Source organism: Triticum dicoccoides, chromosome 6B (assembly GCF_002162155.2).
Source record: "Triticum dicoccoides isolate Atlit2015 ecotype Zavitan chromosome 6B, WEW_v2.0, whole genome shotgun sequence".
NCBI lineage: Eukaryota > Viridiplantae > Streptophyta > Magnoliopsida > Poales > Poaceae > Triticum > Triticum dicoccoides.
In genome coordinates this window covers 293,010,360-293,034,568 of record NC_041391.1, presented here as the reverse complement: position 1 = coordinate 293,034,568, position 24,209 = coordinate 293,010,360, and positions in this window count along the sequence as shown.

Below are 24,209 nucleotides of genomic sequence, written 5' to 3'. Positions count from 1 at the left end.
TTTCCCTTTAAGCTTTGCTAGTCTTTATACCCATGGTAATGGGATTGCTGAGTCCTCGTGGCTCACAGCTTACTACAACAACAGTTGCAGGTACAGGTTATTCGATGATCATGACGCGAGAGCGATGCTTGCTTGCGTTGAGTTCTGCTTCTGCTTCTTCGATCAGGGGATAGGTTCCAGGTCGGCAGCCTGGGATAGCAGAGTGGATGTCGTTTGAGTTTCTGTTTATGTTTCATCCGTAGATGGATGTTGCTCTTATGTATTGTGATGTTGTATTCGTGTGTCATTGTATGCCTCTTGTATGTATACCCATCTATTATGTAATGTTGATGTAATGATATCCACCTTGCAAAAGCGTTTCAATATGCGGGTCTATCCTTGGTGGGACCTTCGAGTTCCTTTTGGATAGGGTCGCATATTGGGCGTGACATGAACGCCATAAGTTGTCGCAAAATCACACGCTTCGCCGACCTGGCGTCCATAGTACGAAAGTATTGTGCGATGGAGAGTGCCTGGAAAACCGAAACTAAGTTTTGGGACAATCCGGCTCCGAACACAACCCTAGTCCAAAATAAAAGGGTGCATCATGCTCAGGCACCTGGGACAAAAAGCAAAAAGCAAAAAAACCCCTAAAGGGCACGGAACCGTACTAGAGGGATGGCTCAGCGGACGCTGTAAAATCCATAGTACAGAGGGCGCCACTCCAACACATAGCCTTCGAGCATGTTGGATATTACGGCAGGTGGCCAAAAGTAGCGAAGAGCTTCTAGCCCCGGAGAACCAGCCCAACAGTACCAGTACGGTATTAACAGTCTTCGAGACTTTCGCATCAAATAATATGCGGAAACGAACAATCCGCAGCATCGCCGAAGTCTACCAAGTAGCAACAACAAATCCATGGAGCGACACGGCTATCACCTTCAAGGCCAGCGACGAACCCAAATTCCGAACAGCCCGAGCACCAGCCGCATTGGTCCTCAGTCCAATAGTGGACGGCTTTCGTCTTACCAAGATACTCATGGATGGCGGCAGCGGATTAAACCTCATCTACGAGGAAACCCTTCGAAAAATGGAAATAGACTGGAGCCGCATTGAGTGAAGCAGCACAACCTTCAGAGGAATAATCCCTAGTCGGGAAGTACGCTGCACAGGAAAAATTACACTAGATGTGGTGTTCGACTCGCCGGACAATTACAGGTCCGAGGAGGTCACGTTCCAAGTGGCCCCGTTCAGCAGCCGATATCACGCTTTACTAGGGCGATAGGCATTCACAATTTTTCAAGCTATACCCCATTACAGGTACATGAAGCTTAAAATGCCCGGGCCCAATAGAATCATCACTCTTGTCAGTGATCCGGACATAGCACTCCGCGCTGAAAATAAGACAACCGCACTAGCCCTAGAGGCACTATCTGAAGCCCTAGCGGCAGAGGAACTCACTGCGCTGCGCTCCACGGTGAATAGGGACGATGTGATACTTGATAAGAGATCCAAGTCCACCTCTTTTAAAGTAGCGGACGAAATAGTCAAATTCCAAGTCCATCCAACGGACCCCACAAAGACGGCCTCCATTCGGGCACAATTAAACCCTGATGTAGACGCCGCACTATGAGAATTCCTTTAGGAAAATTGGGACATCTTTGCCTGGCACCCTTCAGATATGCCAGGAATCCCACGCAGGCTGGCAGAACACAGCCTAAACATCCTAAAAGGATTCAAGCCAGTCAAATAGGCTCTTCGGCGATTTTCCGAACCCAAAAGACAGGCAATGGGAGAGGAGCTAGCCAAACTATTAGAAGCCGGATTCATCAGAGACATAAAACATCCGGACTGGCTAGCGAACCTGGTAATGGTACCAAAAAAGGACAAATCCTGGCGCCTGTGTGTCGATTTTAAAGACCTTAACAAGGCTTGCCCAAAGGATCCTTTCCCCCTTCCCCGCATCGATCAAATCATTGATGCTACCGCACGGCACGATTCATTGTGCTTCCTCGACGCATACTCCGGATACCATCAAATCAAGATGGCAGAGACAGACCAAGCCACAACGGCATTCATTACTCCATATGGACCATTCTACTTCAACACAATGCATTTCGGGCTCAAGAACGCCGGCGCAACATATCAGCGCATGATTCAGACATGTCTGGCAACCCAGATCGGCAAAACAGTGGAGGCATACGTAGACGATGTGGTCGTCAAGACCAAACACGTCGAAACTCTAGTAGACGATTTGAGGCTCACATTCGACAACCTCCGAGCATATGACATTAAGCTCAACCCGGAAAAATGCGTTTTCGGCGTACCAGCCGGAAAGCTCTTGGGCTTCATTGTATCCGGTAGAGGAATTGAAGCAAACCCAGCCAAGATCCGAGCTCTGTCACAGTTGGATATCCCAAAAGACCTCAAACAAATACAAAAATTGACTGGATGCGTGGCGGCTCTAAGCCGCTTCATCTCCCGCTTGGGAGAAAAGGCATTGCCCCTTTATCGCCTCCTCTGGCGCACCGAACACTTCGAATGGACGGATGCTGCCACGGCCGGACTCGAAGAAACAAAGGCCATATTGGCAACAAATCCGGTCCTGGCCGAGCCAAACTTGGGCGAACCAATGTTATTATATATCGCGGCAACACATCAAGTTGTAAGCGCAGTGCTCGTCGTCGAACGAGAAACAAAAGGACACAAATTCCCTCTTCAAAAACCAGTGTACTACGTATCCACTTTCTTAACTCCATGCAAGTCCCGGTATCCACATTATCAAAAGATAGCGTACCGGTGTTCATGGCATCCCGGAAGCTGCGACACTACTTTCAAGAGTGTTCGATAACAGTGGCCTCCGAAGTACCTCTCAACGACATTATAAACAACCGCGACACGACGGGCAGAATTGCAAAATGGGCCATTGAGCTCTTACCATTCGACATAACCTACAAACCACGGCGAGCTATAAAGTCGCAAGTTTTGGCCGACTTCATCGCTGAATGGACCGAAGCCGAACTCCCTAAAGAGTACGGCACATACTCCGATTGGATCATGCATTTCGACGGATCTAAAATGTTGGCCGGCTTGGGGGCTGGCGTCGTCTTGACGTCTCCAACCGGAGACACAGTCCAATACGTACTCCAGATAATGTACACGGACTCCAACAATGCAGCCGAATATGAGGCCCTTTTACATGGTCTCCGGATGGCAATCTCCATGGGCTGTCAAAGCCTAGAGGTCCGCGGGGATTCAAACCTCGCAATATACCAAGTAAATGGAGACTTTGACGCCAAGGATCCGAAAATGGCAGCCTACCGTAACGTCGTCTTAAAAATGTCAGCTCGGTTCGAAGGACTCGAATTCTACCATGCAGCCCGGGATAATAACCAGGCGGCCGACATGTTGGCACGCATCGGCGCAAAACGCGACGCCGTCCCTCCAAACATCTTCCTGGAGCGGCTTTTTAAGCCATCTATACTATGGGAAGAGGAGTCCGGAAACAACAAACCGGAACCAACCGCACCGCCCAACGCTGACTATTCTGACACAATGGTGGCTCAGCCAATGAAATAACACCTTCAGCCCACGAAATAATGGCAGTCATTGCCCCGTGGACAGAACCATTCCTAGCCTACTTAATTAGGCAGGAACTTCCCGAAGACCAAAACGAGGCCCGCCGCATAGTACGGCGATCCAAAGCCTACAAGGTCCATGAGGGAGAGCTTTATAAGAAAAGCACTACCGGAGTCCTTCAAAGGTGCATCTCCGAAGAAGAAGGGCGAAATCTTCTGGCTGAAATTCACGCCGGACTCGGCGGGCACCACGCCGCAGCCCGGGCCCTTATAGGCAAGGCCTTCCGTATAGGATTGTACTGGCCGACGGCCCGGGCAGATGCTCAGGACTTAGTCCAACGATGCGTCGGTTGCCAGCTCTTTGCTAATCAAAGCCACATGCCACCCACCGCCCTCAAAACTATACCCATCACCTGGCCGTTCGCGGTCTGGGGGCTTGACATGGTTGGACCCCTTAAAGGGGGAACCCACAAGCAAAAATACGTATTGGTCATGGTGGACAAATTCACCAAATGGATAGAGGCCAAGCCAGTTAAAACGGCCGAATCCGGACCTGTGATAGACTTCATATCTGGGGTAGTACACCGTTATGGCGTCCCCCACAGCATCATCACCGATAACGGCACGAACTTCACGGCCGATGAGGTTAAACTCTGGTGCAAAAATATGGGCATCAAGCTCGACTACGCTTCAGTCTATCACCCTCAAACTAACGGTCAAGTCGAACGAGCAAATGGTCTAATCATGAGTGGCATCAAACCTAGGTTAGTGCGGTCCCTCACGGAATCTAACACGCACTGGGTGGAGGTGCTCGACTCCGTACTCTGGGGGCTGCGGACCACGCCAAACCGCACTACCGGATTCACACCATTTTTTATGGTATACGGCGCAGAGGCAGTTTTGCCCTACGATATAATTCATGACTCACCTCGCGTGCGCATGTACGAGGAAAGAGAGGTCGAGTTGGATCGGCAGGACAGTTTGGACGCCTTAGAAGAGGAGCGCGACGTGGCAAAAGATCGTTCCGCATTCTATCAGCAGCAGGCTCGAAGATATCAAAGCAGAGAAGTACGGGTCAAAACTTACAATATTGGCGAACTAGTTCTATGCCTGTCGGACAAGAAAAAGGACAAACTCAAGCCCAAATGGGAAGGTCCCTTCATCATCGACCAAGTCCTGACCGGCGGAGCATACCGTCTATGAAACGCATCGGACAACCGACTCGAGCCGAACCCATGGAACGCAGCCCGTCTCCGAAGATTCTACGCTTAGCGCCGGACTCAGAGTTCGTCTCCTTCCTCCGTACACATTTTATACTTTAGCTGTCTTCTGTTTCTCTCTTTTTTCCTCCCTTTTTCGTAGTGCCTTTGAGGGCCGATCTGCGCATCGTTCGCACACACTTGACGTGCTACTCGCACTCATTATACCTGGGGGCTTCTTTAACAGAAGCTTATTTATACGGGCTTCATGCCCAACACATGTGTCAAACTTCCGCATGTACCTTTTATTCATAATTATATGCATCGATATGACTTAAGTTTTGGCCAAGCTGGGTTGCCTGGCTCCTGTGCTTACCCCTACGTTCCCGATTGTTTGGCTAGGAGGTAAAGGGAGCACCTCTGTGATTGTTACTGCCGGGTCAGCCGGATGTGTACCTCAGACTGGGTGAAGCCGAAAGCTAGCGTTCTTAAGGGAATATTCGGTCGGTGACTTGAAAGATGATTTCTTACTTATTTATTTATCTGCCCCCAGATGCTTTTCTGCTCTTTTCGCAGTCCGGACATGCACTTTAGGGCATGCCTCCCAGGGAAAGGAACCCCTAACGGAACTATTCTCCCTGGAAGATGTTTCTTACTAACCATGTAATATAACATAACTAGTTGGGCACTTGTCTGATAAAGCGCTAATGACCCCTACGCCTGGTCTCCATGCATGCCCCGGTTTTTATATAACCGTGAGGGTATTGGGACACACTCCGGACTGTTGGGTCCCAAGGTTGAAGCGAAAAGGTCCGCAAAGACAAATTGACTGATTGTACATGTCCGGCTAGAAGGCATTTTACATGTCATTTTAAATTACATCGTCAAATTGACTGATTGTACTCCTCTTCAATCCCATCTAACAGGTTGTCTAGTTTACAGTCCCGTTGGGAATATTTCGTGGCCAACTCTACTTGGCCGTACATTAGGCTCACAGGGATCTCCTTCCCATCGGGCCCCACAGGTCCGACCTCGGCCATGTGGTTTGGATCAGCCTTCGTGTACCGCGTCTTCACCATGGCCCAGGCCTCCCTGGCGCCTTGACGGCAGGCCGATATCTTCCACAGACGAAAGCGTTGCCGTACTCCCTGAAGCTTCTCAGCAAGCCCTCCAAGACCCTCGGGTAGGGAGATGGACGGCCGTAAGGCCTGAACGACGCCGCTCATCGCCTGCCGAACACGTTCGTGAAGTTGCAACAGCTCGGGAAGAAGGTCACCCATGGAACCAGGCATTTCCTCCACCGGACGGCCTGTGAGCACACCTACAGACACATTTCTGTCAATCGACTTCCTCGCCGAACTCTTCTTTTCAAAAGAGTTTGTTCAAGCACTTACTGTAAATGCCGCGACGAAACCGCCGATTCTCCTTTACGGAGTCAGACAGCTGGACCCAAACATCTTTTAGTTCTTCGCCCAGCTGGGTGTTGGCATCTTGGAGTTTGTTCCTCTCCTGCTGCACCCTCATAAGCACCTTCTCGCCGGCCTTCAGCTGGCGCAGCAGATGTTGCTTGTCCAGATCTAGTCCGGCACCCTCTGCAATATTATTGTCAGACTTACGCACACACCGCACTTCATAAACTACTTATCTTTTCGAAGTGTGTATTACCAGAGGGGGTCTCTGTGGCTCCCCCTGCGGTGGCTAGTGCAGCCTCAAGTTGGGCCTTGCACTCTTGAAGCTCCTGGGACAGGTGGGTATTCTTCTCCATAAGATCCTGCATAACAAATGATCCTTAAATTAGTTATTTTAACTATTTTAAGTCTCGGGGGCTACTGGCATATATAACTATTAAAATTCCTCACCTGTATGTCTTTCACATACTGCTCCGTGGCTTTGGTTAAACCATCTCAAGCGACACGGAGGTGCGTGTCTCCCGCATTAAAGGCATTCAACGCCTCCGGGGAGAAACACGCGTCGCGAAGAACTGTCTGGCGGCGCCTGTGATTCATGGCACTCTCCACCTCGGACCTGGTGGCGGACAGCCTGTCGGCATTATCCATTGGAGGAGCATCCGGCTCACGCCTTGTGTTCGCCTCCCCCTTCGGACCAGGCGTTGGAGCCTGGCTGGCGGAGGTTTGATTGGCAACCTCTCTAGGCACAGTCCGGCGAGCGCTCTTTCTCCTGGAAAAATCATGAGCGTTAATATACCTCCCAGGAATCTTTCCCTTAAAGACGGTGGTGCGCCATACCGTTGCGGCGATGTTTCGATTCGCGCCGCACTCCTCTTCCGCCTGCTGGGCCGCACTGACCCTTGTTCGTCAGCCGCCGCGGGTTCGGCTTCCTGCCTCAAAGGCACCTCCTGCGAGGCACCGTTGGTATACGGTGGTCAGAAATAAGCATGGATGAAGTAATGATATCAGGACTCCGGTCACAGTTACCTGGGAAGCCGGAGATAAACCGGGGTAGTCGGCCGTAATGGTGACTAAAGCATTGTCCACGCTAAGTTGGTGGAACACCCCATCGATCAGCTCCACCTCTATGTCCGGATCGTCTTCGGAGGCTGGATCAAGGGATCGTCCCGGATCCTCGGGTTGTGGAGTCGGGCTGTGTATTCCCTCTACGTTCCAGCGCAGCTCCTGTGTCGAAATCACGAAGTGAGACACTTAACTTTGGGAATATGGATCGGATAAATAAAGGTCCGCTTACCCAGCTTCGAGGGTTATTCATGGAGAATCCATTCAATGGACTCGCGCGGAGGAAGTCCTCTTTCTCCCCCTTGTACAAGCCGGACAGGATCTTCACCAGGTCATCAACCGATCCCGGCCCTTTGCTGTGGGGTCATCCTCCCCGTTGAAATCCCACATGGGGTGGCCCCTATATTGGAGCGGCTGCACCCCTCGCATGATGCACGTGGCCATGACTCCAATCATGGTCAATCCGGAATGAGCCAGTAACCTTATTCGGCTCATCAGATATTGGACGCCCCTATCATTCTCCCGTTGAGGGCTCCGCGGGCGCCAGCTCAGGTGTTTCTTCAAAGGAGCATTGCTGAACTCCGGGAGGCCGATCCGAACTGGATCCGGCAGTGGGGCGTCTTCCATATAAAACCATTCCGAAGGCCAGTCTTCGGACGCCTTCTTCGGGGTTCCGGATAAATATCCGGTCCCGACGATGCGCCATATTTCGGCTCCGCCCACTTTATATATCGACCCCTCGTGAGAACGGGGTACGAGGCAAAACAATCTCTTCCACAACACGAAATGGGCCTCGATGCCCAAGAACAGCTCACAAAGGGCTACAAAGCCCGTGATGTGCAAGATGGAGGCAGGTGTAAGGTGGTGAAGCTGGAGTCCGTAGAGCTCCAAGAGCCCCCGGAGAAACGGATGTATGGGAAATCCGAGTCCCCTTATCAAATAAGGGACGAAGCATACCCGCTCTCCTTTGGAGGGGTTGGGGACGCTCTCTGCCTGCTTTCCACCCTTGTAGGTGGCCAGTCCGGCTCGAACAGGAACCTTGAAGGAGGGGGGAAGGTATCCCTCTGCTTGGAGCGTCACTAGCTCGCTGTGCGGGACTGAACATCTCCTCCAATCTCCTGGCTAAGGGTTAGGAGCGCGAGAGGAGGAGCCGCGTCGACTTTCCATGATGGAATGGATTTTCGTCAGAGGCGCTTCGATGAGTACTCGCGGAAGGGGGATGGTGTGATTCGGATCTAGATCCTTGCTCCTTTTATAGGCAGCTTATTCGCGCAGCTAGGGGGTAAAACGTAAAAATACCCTGGCTTTTCGCATTCATACGACTCGTGGAAGAAGGCCATTATTGGACGTGGAAGCCAAGGAGCACAACATTTATAAGGAAGTCGGACACTATTCGGTGAGCACATGGAATTTGGAGGAGAACCCGCCTTCAAAGCCGAAGACAATATATGCGCCGGACTTATCGTCATTGAAGCCTGGTTCGGGGGCTACTGAGGGAGTCCTGGACTAGGGGGTGTCCGGATAGCCGAACTATCATCATTGGCCGGACTCCAAGACTATGAAGATACAAGATTGAAGACTTTGTCCTGTGTCCGGATGGGACTCTCCTTGGCGTGGAAGGCAAGCTTGGCAATACGGATATGTAGATCTCCTACCATTGTAACCGACTCTGTGTAACCCTAGCCCTCTCCGGTGTCTATATAAACCGGAGGGTTTTAGTCCATAGGACGAACAACAATCATACCATAGGCTAGCTTCTAGGGTTTAGCCTCCTTGATCTCGTGGTAGATCTACTCTTGTACTACCCATATCATCAATATCAATCAAGCAGGAGTAGGATTTTACCTCCATCGAGAGGGCTCGAACCTGGGTAAAAACATCGTGTCCCTTGTCTCCTTTTAACATCCGCCTAGACGCACAGTTCGGGACCCCCTACCCGAGATCCGCCGGTTTTGACACCGACAATAACCGTCACACCGTACATGGCAATTTCGGCCAGGCTGAACATAGTAGACAAAGCTCATTTGAGTTGCGTCGTGATATAGCCCAATACAGAGGCGCCGCACACCCACTATGCTTCACAGACGAAGTGATGGATCATCAAATCCCTGAGGGTTTCAAACCCGTAAACATTGAATCATACGATGGCACAACAGATCCGGCGGTCTGGATCGAGGACTATCTCCTCCATATCCACATGGCCCGCGGTGATGATCTACACGCTGTCAAATACCTCCCACTCAAGCTTAAAGGACCAGCGAGGCATTGGCTTAACAGCTTGCCAGCAGAGTCAATCAGTTGTTGGGAAGACCTAGTAGCCGCATTCCTCGACAACTTCCAGGCCACTTATGTGCGACCACCATACGCTGATGACCTAAGCCACATAATTCAGCATCCAGAAGAATCGGCCAGACAATTCTGGACATGGTTCCTAACCAAGAAAAATCGAATCGTGGGCTGTTCGGATGCAGAGGCCCTTGCAGCCTTCAAACACAACATCCGCGACGAGTGGCTTGCCCGGCACCTAGGATAGGAAAAGCCAAAATCCATGGCAGCCCTCACAACACTCATGACCCGCTTCTGCACGGGAGAGGATAGCTGGCTAGCTCGTAGTAACAACATGACCAAGAGCCCTGGTAATTCGGATACCAAGGACACCAACGGCAGGTTGCATCGCAACAAGCACAAGCGCCGCATTAATGGCGACAATACTGAGGATACGGCAGTCAATGCCGGATTCAGAGGCTCTAAACCCAGTCAGCGGAAAAAGCCATTCAAAAGAAATACTCCGGGCCCGTCCAATTTGGACCGAATACTCGATCGCTCGTGCCAGATACACGGCACCCCTGAAAAGTCAGCCAATCACACCAACAGGGATTGTTGGGTGTTCAAGCAAGCAGGCAAGTTAACTGCCGAAAAGAATGACAAGGGGCTGCATAGCGATGACGAGGAGGAGACCCGGCCGCCGAACAATAGAGGACAGAAGGGTTCCCCCCACAAGTGCGGACGTGAACATGATATACGCAACCCACATACCCAGAAGGGAGCGGAAGCGTGAAATCAGGGACATATATGCGATGGAGCCAGTCGCCCCAAAGTTCAATCCGTGGTCCTCCTGCCCGATCACTTTTGATCGAAGGGACCACCCCACTAGCATCCGCCATGGCGGATTTGCCGCATTGGTTCTAGACCCAATCATCGACGGTTTCACCTCACTAGAGTCCTGATGGACGGCGGCAGCAGCCTGAACCTGCTTTATCAGGATACAGTGCGCAAGATGGGCATAGACCCTTCAAGGATTAAACCCACAAAGACGACCTTCAAAGGCGTCATACCAGGTGTAGAGGCCAACTGTACAGGCTCAGTTACACTTGAAGTGGTCTTCGGATCCCCGGAGAACTTCCGAAGCGAGGAGTTAATCTTCGACATAGTCCCGTTCCGCAGCGGCTATCATGCACAGCTCGGACGAACCGCATTTACAAAGTTCAATGCGGTGCCACACTACGCATACCTCAAGCTCAAGATGCCAGGCCCTCGAGGAGTCATTACGGTCAACGAAAACACCAAACACTCTCTCCGGACGGGGGAGCATACAGCGGCTCTCGCGGCGGAAGTACAAAGCAGCCTCTTAAGGCAATCCTCGAGTCCGACTGTTAAGCGGCCGAACACCGTCAAGCGCGCCCAGAGTAACCTACAACAAGACCGACTGGCACGTTCCGAGCACGTGTAGCAATGCGGCCCCAACCCCAGCCCTCGCGAAATTTCGAAACCTGTACTACGCGTACATAACTACGCTCTGGAGATACCATGGGCATAGGGGTAGGGGCACGACCACGGCATGCCCGGAGAGCGGCTCAACCGCACCAGGGGCTCCCAATTGTGTCATTCTTTTTTTTCTTATTTGCAGGACTCCGTTTTCCAGAAGCCTTGTCCGGCAGTAGAATTGCCGAACTCACGATGCAACAACCAGGGAAGCAGAAAAGCTACGTCAAGTGTCCAGGTGGTCTCTATTACGAGCAGTATACCTGTTTTATATACCATCCCGCAGCCTACCCCTGGAGGGGGACATGTTAAATAGTCCCATCCCTTGCTTATCGCACTATTTGTATCGTTCTGCCTTCATTGCAGTATTTTTTGAATAAATAATGCATCACTTTTTGCCTATCATTGCATTCCTTTTTATATCTATACATGTTCACTTATGACATGTTGCATCCGTACGCTTTGGTACGGCCAAATACACCAGGGGCTTAAGTTCCCCAAAATATGGTGTGATAAGTCCGAACACTTTCACAAGTGCGGCACCCCAAACTTATAGCATTATATGCATCGGCTCCGAATCATGTCTTGGGTCAATAGTTGGGTTTGTCCGGCTCCCATGTTTTGGTACATTACATTCCGTTATATCGGCTAAGGTAGCGCTGGGAGAACCACTGCGATTGTGCCCCAGTTGAGCTGGGTTGAGCACCTCAGTGGAGAAAGCTAAAAATGACCGTCATGATAGGGTGAGAGCCGGTCGCTGTTCGAGAGGTTTTTTCGAGTCCCTAAAGACTTATGCCGCTTAGAGCGAGGAGCCGTCTTTGTCCGGCCCAGGCGTGGATAGCGCCCCGAATTCGGTCTTCCAAACACTAGGGGCTTCGCCGAAATTTAAAATTATAGAATTCTATGGCTAAGTGGGACTGTTCAAGCATTATAACTCCGGTTGCCTCGTTCGTTGTGTTGAGCACCTCCCTCGAAGGACCCAAAAATGGGAACAAGAGCGCTCAAGTTTATCCCGAACACCCCAACACTCGTGGCATGGGGGCTGAAGCCAACGACTTGCCATCTCTCAAATTTGATAAACGGCCGCACAGAAGGTAATATTTTAAATTCACAAGCGTTGCTTAGCGCATATGAACAAGTTTTCAAGCGTACAGGATAACAAATGCGAGTTTACTCAAAAATTACATCTTTGGAGCATTCACCCGCTATAAGGCGGGCACCCTTCAGGACGTTCCCATAATACATCTCGGGCTTGCGATACTCCCTGCCCGGTGGTGGAGCATCCGTCACAAGCTTCTCAGCGTCCATCTTGCCCCAGTGCACTTTAGCATGGGCAAGGGCCCTACGGGCACCTTCGATGCAGACAGAGCGCTTGATGACTTCAATCCATGGACAGGCGTCCACTAGCCGCCGCACCAGCCCGAAGTAGCTCCCAGGCATGGCTTCTTTAGGCCATAGCCGAACTATGAGGCCCTTCATGGCCTGTTCGGCCACCTTGTGGAGCTCGACCAGCTGCTTCAGCTGGTCGCTCAGGGGCACCGGATGTCCGGCCTCGGCATATTGAGACCAGAACACCTTTTCTGTCGAGCTCCCCTCCTCGGCTCGGTAGAACGCGGCAGCATCGGACACACTACGGGGCAGATCTGCGAATGCTCCTGGAGAGCTCCGGATTCGGGTAAGTAACAAGTAATTCACTTTCACGTGCTTGCTTTGCATGAAGAATGCCTTACCCGCCGCTATCTTCTTTATTGCCTCAATTTCCTGGAGGGCTTTTTGGGCTTCGGCCTTAGCGGCTTTGGCACTCTCAAGAGCCGAGGCGAGCTCGGACTCTTGAGTCTTCGAGTCATGCTCCAAACTCTCGTGTTTTTTCACGAGAGCCTGGAGCTCTTGCCGCACCTCCGCCACCTGTGCCTCCTACTTCTCTCGCTCGGTGCGTTCTGCGGCCGCACTTTTTTCGGCCTTGGACAACACCTCCTTCAGGGTCACCACCTTGTTCGTGGCCCCTGCAATACTTACATTATTACTGTCATTTTTTGCAACCAAATCCTTTCTATAAGGTATTACTTTAATAAGGTATTACTTACCTTCCTTGTCCTCGAGCTGCTTCTTGGCACGGCCGAGCTTGTTCTCGGACCGCTCGAGGCTCTACTTAAATACATTGACCTCCGCAGTCAGTGCGGCAGAGGTCAGCAGCGCAGCCTACATTCTCATATTGACATGCTTATGTTAGACTCCTGCATATATCTTTTTAGATCCTCAGTTCTGCTTTTCTTTCCGAACACCAAACTGAGCATCAGGGGCTACTGTCTATGCGGTACTATTTTTACATATCTTAATTACATACCTCAAAGCCTGTTAGAAGGATGGTACAGACTTCAGTCAGTCCGCTCTTGGCGGACTGAACTTTCTGAATCACCGCACTCATAACAGTGTTGTGCTCCTCGTCGATGGAGGCGCCATTGAGCGCCTCCAGCAAATTATCCGGTGCCTCCGGCTGGACGAAGGTCACCGGTGTCGCAGTCTCGCCCTTCTTATGAAGGGGCCGCCCGCCGGACTCCGGAACCACTAAAGGTTCCGGTGCGGAGTCCGGCAAGGGCCGAACTCAGAACCCTTTGGGGGTTGATCCCCCTCGTGCCCAAAGTCCGGGAGGTTGCCTTGCGGCACCTCCGGGACCTCCTCCTCCTCATGTCCGGGCCCCTTTCGGGACCCCACCTCGGCATCATCAGCAGCGCGAGGAGAGGAGGCGGCCGGAAGTGAAGTACTATTCACATCCGACGGAGCCAGGGAGCCGCTCATTGAAATATCAAGCCCGTCCTTGGGCGGGCTGCAGGGTTGTATTCGGCGTTAGAAGACACTACGCGACAAAGGAAAAATCATGAGTCATTCTGGAATCCGGACACTTACGATCTCGCTAGGGGCTTGGCCCTCGGTGGCCACTCCTCTTCACTGTTGTCGGCGTTGGTGGAGTAGTCCGGAGGAAGGGTCCTTCCCTTCTTGGACCCTCCAGCCTCCCCAGTTGGGGAGGCCTTCCTTTTCTTCTCTCCCCCCGCTGGGGGACAAGCCTCTTTTTCCTCCTCCCCATCTTCGCGGGAGGAGTCTACCTCGGGGTCGTCGGACGATGAGTCCGACACCACCTGGCGCCGGGAACTCCTTCGAGTTCCCGTGGCCTTCTTCTGGGCCTTCTTCTCCAGCACCACGTAAGGTGCCGGAGCCAGCAACCCTGTTAATTGGGCGTCCGCTAGGTCTTCTGGCAAGGGAGGCGGACAGTTAACCTGCCCGGACGTCTTTTGCCAGGCATGTCAAAGGTAAAGGGAGTTTAGATCCCGCATAGAGTCAAACTATGGAAAATAAGCATCCTGTAAAGGGTAAAATAGCTTACCTCGCCGGCTTGACGCTGCAAGCTGAATCCGCGATCTTCGGTAGCGGATGCGGGAGCTTCGGCGCCCTTGAAAAGCACCTTCCAGACATCTTCGTACGTAGTGTCAAAGAGCCTGCTCAGGGTTTGGTGCTGTGCCGGATCAAACTCCCACAAATTAAAGGCCCGTTTCTGGCACGGGAGGATCCGGCGGATGAGCATGACCTGGACTACGTTAACAAGCTTGAGCTTCTTGTTCACCAAGTTTTGGACGCAGGATTGGAGTCCGGTCAGCTCCTCCGAATCACCCCATGATAGGCCCTTCTCTTTCAAGGAGGTGAGCCGTGTGGGGATGCCAGATCTGAATTCGGGGGCCGCTGCCCATTCAGGGTCACGCGGCTCGGTGATGTAGAACCACCCCGATTGCCACCCCTTTATGGTCTCCACAAAGGAGCCCTCGAGCCATAAGACGTTGGGCATCTTACCCACCATGGCACCTCCGCACTCTTCTTGGCGGCCGCCCACTACCTTCGGCTTGACATTGAAGGTCTTCAGCCATAAGCCAAAGTGGGGCTGGATGCAGAGGAAGGCCTCGCACACAACGATGAACGCCGAGATGTTGAGGATGAAATTCGGGGCCAGATCGTGGAAATCCAGGCGTAGTAGAACATGAGCCCCCGGACAAATGGGTGAAGTGGAAAACCTAGTCCGCGGAGGAAGTGGGTGAGGAACACCACCCTCTCATGGGGCCCGGGGGTGGGGATGAGCTACCCCTTGTTGGGAAGCCGATGCGCAATGTCGCTGGACAAGTATCCAGCCTTTTTCAGCCTTTTGATCTGCCCCTCCGTGACGGAGTAGGCCATCCACTTGCCTCCCACTCCGGACATGGCTGGGGAAGGTTGAGGCGAGATGTGCGGACTTGGGCGCTAGAGCTCGAGTGCGCAGAAATGAATAAGAAAAGGAGGAAGAAGGCGTAGGTAAAAAGGTGGATCCTTATCCCCTTATATGGACGGACGAAACTATGCGTCCCCACCGGCCTGGTAAAACTCGCTTATCTCCCAAGTGCCGTAATCAATGGCGCGGTTGGGTTACCCACGCCCGTATTGATGAGAATCCTGGAATAAGGGGGACACAATCTCTGCTTTGACAAAGACGTGCCAAGAAAACCGCTTCGCTAAACGCGCTGAGGTGGAACATTAAAAATGATTCAAATAAAGGCCTGGCCGTGGTGTGATGTCACGCCACGGAATACGTCAGCAGATTGAACTTGTGTAAATGTTATTCTCTCTACGGTGGTATGTGGAACTTATTTTGCAGAGCCGGACACTATCCTTGTGTTCAAAATCTTCTATGAAGTATTCGGAGGAGGAACCCGCCTTGCAATGCCGAAGACAATATGTGCGCCGGACTCGTCGTCATTGAAGCCTGGTTCAGGGGCTACTGAGGGAGTCCTGGAATAGGGGGTGTCCGGATGGCCGGACTATCACCGTTGGCCGGACTCCTGGACTATGAAGATACAAGATTGAAGACTTCGTCCCGTGTCCGGATCGGACTTTCCTTGGCGTGGAAGGCAAGCTTGGCAATACGGATATGTAGATCTCCTACCATTGTAACCGACTCTGTGTAACCCTAGCCCTCTCCAGTGTCTATATAAACCGGAGGGTTTTAGTCCGTAGGACGAACAACAATCATACCATAGGCTAGCTTCTAGGGTTTAGCCTCTTTGATCTCGTGGTAGATCTACTCTTGTACTACCCATATCATCAATATTAATCAAGCAGGAGTAGGGTTTTACCTCCATCAAGAGGGCTCGAACCTGGGTAAAAACATCATGTCCCTTGTCTCCTATTACCATTCACCTAGACGCACAGTTCGGGACGCCCTACCCGAGATCCGCCGGTTCTGACACCGACACTGATGTTGACATGATTTCGGTGGATGATGTTGTACCATTGATTGGGCTAAATGTGCAGCTCAAGCGGGTACATGGCGATGCTTGTATGACAGTTGATAGAGGCCATCGGTGGAATTTATTTCAGACGCAGTGCATGATCAAAGGCAAGGTGTGCAAGTTGATGATTGACGGTGTCAGCTGTAGCAATGGCATAAGCAAGGCAATGGTGGCATCTTTGGGGTTGTCCACTTGGTGTATTCCTCAACCTAAGCATCTAGAGTGGTTGAATAGTTGCGGTATGCTGAAGGTTAAACATAAGGCTCATGTGCCATTTACAGTTGGTGAGTATACTGATGAGGTGGAATGCGATGTATTCCAATTGGAGGTGTGTGGATTGTTACTTGGGCGTCCGTGGCAGTATGATCACAATACTATCCATGCTGGGAGAGCAAATACATATACATTTTTGCATGAGGGCAAACAACGGACGTTGAAGCCTATGACAGATGCTCATATCAAGTCTGATGTGGTGTTGGTGGTGCGCAAGGATAAAGTGCACAAGGCCAAGCCACAACAAAGGATAGTTGAGCTTCCGAAGGAGGAGCATTATGGGAGGAGTGTCAGTACTAATATTGTTTCAGCTGTGCCTGTCGATGACAAGCCAGTTGTGCCTATTGGTGACAAGTCCTACACTTCCAATTTGTGTCAGCCAAGGTGTTCAGACAGATGATAGTTTTGTTGCTCGTGTCTCGGTGCTTATGGAGGACCGGTAGTAGACCGCCTATTTGTTGGACCAGTTGGGAGGAGATTTGTTGGAGCAGCTATGCATATGCACACAGGCAAAGATGGATGTGTTCGTCAATTGTGTGGCCTAGGCATTGCTCCTATTTTGCAAGGTTGTACAAACAAGTTCCACATTCAGGGACAACGAGCTCCATCGACAGTGGAGAAGAAGAAGTTGTTGGCGCCTACGTCCAAGCTTATGTGGCGACGTAAGGTGGTGCCACCCGCTGTGACAAGTATAGCTAGCCGAGAGGGAGGAGGTGGTGTGGCAGGTCAACGAGACTTGCAGATGGCGGTGAAGCGTGCCATTGTTACTGATTTGATGTCACTCATTAGAGAAGACCCTCCAGTGTTGAGGACAATGCCTTTTCAAGGGGGGAAGATGATGAGGGCATCCCAGTACCTCATGTTGTTCCCGTGAAGGAGGAGGTGAAGCCCAACTTCAGGACTCCTCCAAGTTAGAGGTGTGCCAAAGGGAGTGACCGAACCATGTACTAGGTCGGTTCCATTTTTATCTATTTTTATCTCCGGGTCATGTTATGGGCCACCTAGGATTTTTATTTTATGTGTTTTGGTGTGGGCCTATCCAACTGACTAGTTTTCGAGATGCCTATATTAGGAGACCGGTGGCTAGGTTTAGAGGGGGTCAAATTTTTAGATTGAGTTTGAAACATTGTGTTCATGTGGTGAATCATCCCTCCGGGGACAGCGCTGCTGGTTATCAAATAAAGTGATGGTTGCGTGGGGGTTCTTGTGTGATCAAGGATTATTGTGCCAAGGTTAGAGGCATGTTGTTCCTCTCCACGTTGCTGGCTGGATTCGTTTCCTCACCTTCAGGTTGCGTGGATTGCTCCCATGATTAGAAGGTTTGCTATCTAGTTTGTCTTGCGGTGAAAGATCAGGCAAAAACTATAGGATCATCACGTTGATCCTTATTAAGCTGTCTCTAATGCATAACCCCAAAACGATAGTGGTAAATCAGTAAGAGACATCATACATCGCACCATATCTAATAAAGTACGGTTACGATGTTCACTCACCATTACGCTGTGGTGTTCCAGGTGGCGTGAGTTGCGAAACTATTCCACATTGTTTTAAATGAAGACCAAACTCATAACTCAAATATTCGCCTCTGCAATCAGAACGTAGAAAGTTTATTTCTTGTTACGATTATTTTCCACTTCACTATGAAATTCTTTGAACTTTTCAAATGTTTTAGACTTGTGTTTCATTAGGTAGATATACCCATATCTGGTCAAATCATCTGTGAAGGTTAGAAAATAACGATACCCACCGTGAGCCTCAACACTTATCGGACCGCATACATCAGTATGTATTATTTCCAATAAGTCAGTGGTCCTTCCATTGTTCCGGAGAACGGAGTCTTAGTCATCCTGCCCATGAGGCATGATTCGCAAGCATCAAGTGATTCCAAAATCCCATCTGCATGGAGTTTCGTCATGCTCTTTACACCAATATGACCTAAACGGCAGTGCCACAAATAAGTTGCACTATCATTATTAACTTCGCATCTTTTTGCATCAATATTATGAATATGTGTATTACCACGATCGCGATTTAACAAAAATAGACCATTATATTCATCAAGGGTGCATGACCATAAAAGATATTACTCATATAAATAGAACAACCATTATTCTCCGATTTAAATGAATAATCGTCTCGCATCAAACAAGATCCAGATATAATGTTCATGCTCAATGCTGGCACCAAATAACAATTATTCAGGTCTAAAACTAATCCCGAAGGTAGATGTAGAGGTAGCGTGCCGATGATCACATCGACCTTGGAACCATTTCTGACGCGCATCATCACCTCGTCCTTAGCCAATCTTCGTTTAATCCATAGCCCCTATTTCGAGTTGCAAATATGAGCAACAGAAGCAGTATCAAATACCCAGGCGCTACTACGAGCATTAGTAAGGTACACATCAATAACATGTATATCAAATATACCTTTCACTTTGCCATCCTTCTTATCCACCAAATACTTGGGGCAGTTCCGCTTCCAGTGACCAGTCCCTTTGTAGTAGAAGCACTCAGTTTCAGGCTTAGGTCCAGACTTGGGCTTCTTCTCGGGAGCAGCAACTTGCTTGCTATTCTTCTTGAAGTTCCCCTTCTTTCCTTTGCCCTTTTTCTTGAAACTATTGGTCTTGTTAACCATCAACACTTGATGCACCTTCTTCATTTCTACCTCCGCAGCCTTGAGCATTGCGAAGAGCTTGGGAATCGTCTTGTTCATCCCTTGCATATTATAGTTCATCACGAAGCCTTTATAGCTTGGTGGCAGTGATTGAAGAACTCTGTCAATGACACTATCATCCGGAAGATTAACTCCCAGCTGAGTCAAGTGGTTATGGTACCCAGACATTCTGAGTATGTGTTCACTGACATAACTGTTCTCCTCCATCTTGCAGCTATAGAACTTGTTGGAGACTTCATATCTCTCAACTCGGGCATTTTCTTGAAATATTAACTTCAACTCTTGGAACATCTCATATGCTCCTTGACATTCAAAACGTCTTTGAAGTCCCGATTCCAAGTCGTAAAGCATGGCACACTGAACTATCGAGTAGTCATCAGATTTAGCTTGCCATACGTTCATAACATTAGCAGTTGCTCATGCAGTAGGCCTTGCACCAAGCAGTGCATCAAGGACATAATTCTTCTGTGCAAAAATGAGGATAATACTCAAGTTACAGACCCAGTCCGTGTAGTTGCTACCATCATCTTTCAACTTAGCTTTCTCTAGGAACACATTACAATTCAAGGGAACGGTAGCACGGGCCATTGATCTACAACATAGATATGCAAAAACTATCAGGACTAAGTTCATGATAAATTTAAGTTCAATTAATCATATTAATTAAGAACTCCCACTTAAATAGACATCCCTCAAGTCATCTAAATGATCACGTGATCCATATCAACTAAACCATGTCCGATCATCACGTGAGATGGAGTAGTTTTCAATGGTGAATATATCTATGTTGATCATATCTACTATATGATTCACGCTCGACCTTTCGATCTCAGTGTTCCGAGGCCATTTCTGTACATGCTAGGCTCGTCAAGTTTAATCCAAGTATTCCACACGTGCAAAACTGTCTTGCACCCGTTGTATGCGAATGTAGAGCTTATCCCACCCGATCATCACGTGGTGTCTCGACACGACGAACTGTCGCAACGGTGCATACTCAGGGAGAACACTTATACATTGAAATTTTAGTGAGGGATCATCTTATAATGCTACCGCCGTACTAAGCAAAATAAGATGCATAAAAGATAAACATCACATGCAATCAAAATATGTGACATGATATGGCCATCATCGTCTTGTGCCTTTGATCTCCATCTCCAAAGCACCGTCATGATCTCCATCATCACCGTCTTGACACCTTAATCTCCATCGTAGCGTCGTTCTCTTCTTGCCAACTATTGCTTCTACAACTATCGCTAATGCATAGTGATAAAATAAAGCAATTACATGGCAATTGAATTTCATACAATAAAGCGACAACCATAAGGCTCCTGCCAGTTGCCGATAACTTTTACAAAACATGATCATCTCATACAATAACGTGTATCACATCATGTCTTGATCATATCACATCACAACATGCCCTGCAAAAATAAGTTGGACGTCCTCTACTTTGTTGTTGCAAGTTTTACGTGGCTGCTACGGGCTTCTAGTAAGAACCGTTCTTACCTACGCATAGAAACCACAACGATTTTTCGTCAAGTTTGTTGTTTTAACCTTCAACAAGGACCAGCCGTAGTCAAATTCGATTCAACTAAAGTTGGAGAAACAGACACCCGCCAGCCACCTTTATGCAAAACAAGTTGCATGTCTGTCGATGGAACCGGTCTCATGAACGTGGTCATGTAAGGTTGGTCCGGGCCACTTCATCCAACAATACTGCCGAATCAAAATAAGAAGCTAGTGATAAGCAGTATGACTATGATCACCCACAACTCTTTGTGTTCTACTCATTCATATCATCTATGCATAGACCTGGCTCGGATGCCACTGTTGAGGAACGTAGCATGCAATTTCAATAAATTTTCTATGATCACACAAGATCTATCTAGGAGATGCATAGCAAAGAGAAGGGGAGAGTGTGTCCACGTACCCTCGTAGACCGAAAGAGGAAGCGTTAGCTTAACGCGGTTCATGGAGTCGAACGTCTTTGCGACCCAACCGATCAAGCACCAAACGTATGACACCTCCGAGTTCTGAACACGTTCAGCTCGATGACGTCCCTCGAACTCTTCATCCAGCAAAGTGTAGAGGGAGAGTTTCGTCAGCATGACGGCGTGGTGACGGTGATGGTGATGTGATCCGCGCAGGGCTTCACCTAAGCACTACGACAATATGATTGGAGGAGTAAACGGAGGATGGGGGCACCAAACACAGCTTAGAAACAATTGATGTCCTTTGGGGTGCTCCCTGCCCCCATATATAAAGGAGGAGAGGGGAGGAGGCCGGCCCTAGGGGGCGCGCCAAGTGGGGGGAAACCCACTAGGACTCCTAGTCCTAGTTGGCCCCCCTTCCTTCTTTCGGAGGGGGAAAGGGGGAAAGAGAGGGAGAGGGAGAAGGAAAGGGGGGCCGCACCCCCTCCCCTTGTCCAATTTGGACTCCCCATTGGGGGGCACACCTTGTGGGCTGCCCTCTCTCTCCCCTATGGCCCATGTGGCCCATTACTTTCCCCGGGGGGTTCCGGTAACCCCTCGGTACTCCGATAAATATCCGAAACACTCTGAAACCATTCTGGTGTTCGAATACTATCGTCCAATATATCAATCTTTACCTCTCGACCATTTCGAGACTCCTCATCAAGTCTGTGATGTCATCCGAGGCTCCGAACAATCTTCGATCACCAAAACACATAACTCATAATACAAATCGTCATCGAACGTTAAGCGTGCGGACCCTACGGGTTCGAGAACTATGTAGACATGACCGAGACACATCTCTGATCAATAACCAATAGCGGAACCTGGATACTCATATTGGTTCCTACATATTCTACGAAGATCTTTATCGGTCAAACCGCAATGACAACGTACGTCATTCCCTTTGTCATCGGTATGTTACTTGCCCAAGATTCGATCGTGGGTATCCTCATACCTAGTTCAATCTCGTTACCGGCAAGTCTCTTTACTCATTCCGCAATTCATCATCCCATAACTAACTCATTAGTCATATTGCTTGCAAGGCTTATCATGATGTGCATTACCGAGAGGGCCCAGAGATACCTCTCCGATACTCAGAGCGACAAATCCTAATCTCGATCTATACCAACCCAACAAACACCTTCGGAGACACCTGTAGACCATCTTTATAATCACCCAGTTACATTGTGACGTTTGATAGCACACAAGGTGTTCCTCCGGTATTCGGGAGTTGCATAATCTCATAGTCAAAGGAATATGTATAAGTCATGAAGAAAGCAATAGCAATAAAACTTAATGATCATTATGCTAAGCTAACGGGTGGGTCTTGTCCATCACATGATTCTCCTAATGATGTGATCCCCTTCATCAAATGACAACACATGTCTATGGTCAGGAAACTTAACCATCTTTGATTAACGAGCTAGTCAAGTAGAGGCATACTAGGGACACTTTGTTTTGTCTATGTATTCACACATGTATCAAGTTTCCGGTTAATATAATTCTAGCATGAATAATAAACATTCATCATGATATAAGGAAATATAAATAACAACTTTATTATTGCCTCAAGGGCATATTTCTTTCAGGAGGAATCCGTGGCTGCTTTCAAGCAAAGTCGTGAGGAATTGAAGAAGGAGCTGGAGGATGTCGTCGCCCGGCGATCCATCGACGAGTAGAGACAGTAGCGACCCAGATCGTTGTCTGCGATTTCCTTCTTCTCTTGCCCTCATGTCTTCCGGGCTTTGCCGCATGTGGCATTTTAAATTATCCGGAATATGTAAGACAATTATTATCTGCGCCATTGTAAATTTGTCATTGTATTGTCCGTTGCCATTTTATTTGTCGTCGTATTATCCGTTGCCCCATGTGGCAATTTAAATTAGGCCGGAATACGAGTTGAAAACACGAACAAAGGAAATATTGCCATGGGATCACAAGCAAACACCCTCCGTCCAGGTGTTTTAATTAACCCATTAATGGAGAAGTTGTGAGCGAGGCGGGCGGCGGCTGGTGGATGGAGGTCAAAGAGCTCGCTTCCCGGTGAGCATGGGCGGCCTTGCTGCTCACACATGTCTCGTCGAGCCTGCACGGCGGACTTCTCCCGCTCGTCCCTGTCTAATCAAACAGCTTCACGCACGCCACCGAGTATGGTTAAATTTTGACACGATTCATATAGTACAACCGTTTGCGATATCAACGTGTCAGCTATTTGGTTCAAAAAGGACTTCGTTAGCTATTAATATGTGTGCCTTGTCTCAAACTGGATGAATTTTTACCACGACATATATGTGCCATGTCATGAAGCCATGCCAACTTTCGTGTTTTTTAGGTGAGTTTTCGATTTACTGGGATTTGAAAACCGAGATTCTCAATGTTTCAGGATGATAGAAGTTTGTAATTCATTCCCATTCCTTAAATGAGACCTAAACATGCACCCAATGACACATGTATGATTTCCCACCCATTTTGCTTCACTAGAGCATGTGCTTGTAGTTCAATTTGAATTATGGACTACATTAAATGCCTAGAAAACTTAATTAATATATACAATGCCAAACGAACCCTGAATAGTTTCAAATTTCAGCACTGCACTCCTGTTGTTCTATGTTGCCTATAAAAAACAAAGTTCAAGACGAGAAGAGGCAGGGATTATCATTTCGCTCACAAGAGGGGCATGTTTCCCAATCGGAACCATGAGGGTTGCGAGAAGTTTCGGTTTGTAACAGGCTTGTAATATAGCTTCACCCAAATTGGACAATTATATGTACCATGTAGTGACACCATGCCAAGTTTCATGATTTCCTGGTGAGTTTTGGATTTACAGAGATTTAAAAACCGAGATTCGCAATGTTTGTGGTCAAGCCAGGACGGCGAGACGGTTGAATTCGTTCCCATTCGTTCCATGGGACCTAAACATGCACCCCAAGGACAATGTACATTTTTTCTAGCCATTTTGGTGCACTGGAGCATGTATTTGTAGTTCGGATTT